Genomic DNA, 1,262 nt, shown 5'->3' on the forward strand with positions numbered 1-1,262 from the left:
CATCCTAGTAACAAAACGATTTGAAAATTAATCTTGTTGCTACTGCAGCTGCTATATAATGACAGGACTAAAAGGAAACAATGTCCTTCTCTCACAGAATCCAAAAACCACTGTTGCCAGTTACAAAACAAAATATCATTACCATTATATCTTAATGTTTCTATTTTCCAAGTTCTCCATCCCTTCAGTCTCCGGTTCCACTGCCAGTGCAATGTCCCAAATATAATCATTACATGTGTGTACAACTGATTGCAAATGTTTAAAAATGAAATTTGCGGCCATAGGGCATAACTGTGCTTGTTGCACGAATTCAGCTCTGAATAAATACATCACCACTGTGGTTTCAGGAAATGCTTGAAAACACAACCGTATTTGTCAGAAAAGGTGTGCAATAAAACACTTGTTTGTTACAGTCTAGCAAAGTTAATATAGACCTTCACTCTTTGTCAGAAGATGGTTTCTACAACTTCGTAACATACCTTGTCATGTAACTAAATGTCTATATATATGCACACAGCAAGATCCAGAAACACAACATCTAGTTGTTAAAGTTGGCTAATGTTTGCTTTATTCGAAAACACTGCCATGGGAAAGTCAGTGCATACGAATGTGAGCCTAGATTTTCGACAGGGTATCAAACCCATAAACTTCTGATTCAAATGGGAGCCCCGGCTGTTACATTTAAACGCCAGGTAGATACTTTAACCAGAGCATGCAAAGAGGAGAACATTAGCGAGGGGTTCCTGACGCTGCTAACGATTAACTGAAACAATTCCACATTCGAACGACATCCCACTGTGATAATACTGCGCTCATTCTCACTTAGAACCACATTGCTCCGAGACATTCCAAGTAAAACAATGTTAGATTTTGAGTTGGAGATTCAAAAACATTGTAATATCAACAAACATCTCGCAAAGTTTGGAGGGAATGGAGGACAGATATTCTCGGAATTTCCGATAGTGACCCAAATCTGACAAATAATCATCTCAGGACCGACAGAACAATAAACAGGCCCTCCAGGTAATACAGCGAGACACGGATTTATGCAATCGATAACCTGTTAAAATGAGTGCTGGAAACTCTATGGGCAGCGATAATATCATCGGACATTTTTTCCTGTAGAACATACAGATACACTGAAATTGGACCTGCGATTACCGGAAAACTCATTGCAGAAATGATGACTCTGGTGCTTGACGTATAGGAACGCAGGATTAGATCATTCTGCCCCACAAGCCTTTTCCACCATTCCAGTAGAC

Source organism: Pristiophorus japonicus, unplaced genomic scaffold (genome assembly GCF_044704955.1).
Source record: "Pristiophorus japonicus isolate sPriJap1 unplaced genomic scaffold, sPriJap1.hap1 HAP1_SCAFFOLD_33, whole genome shotgun sequence".
Taxonomy (NCBI): Eukaryota; Metazoa; Chordata; class Chondrichthyes; family Pristiophoridae; genus Pristiophorus; species Pristiophorus japonicus.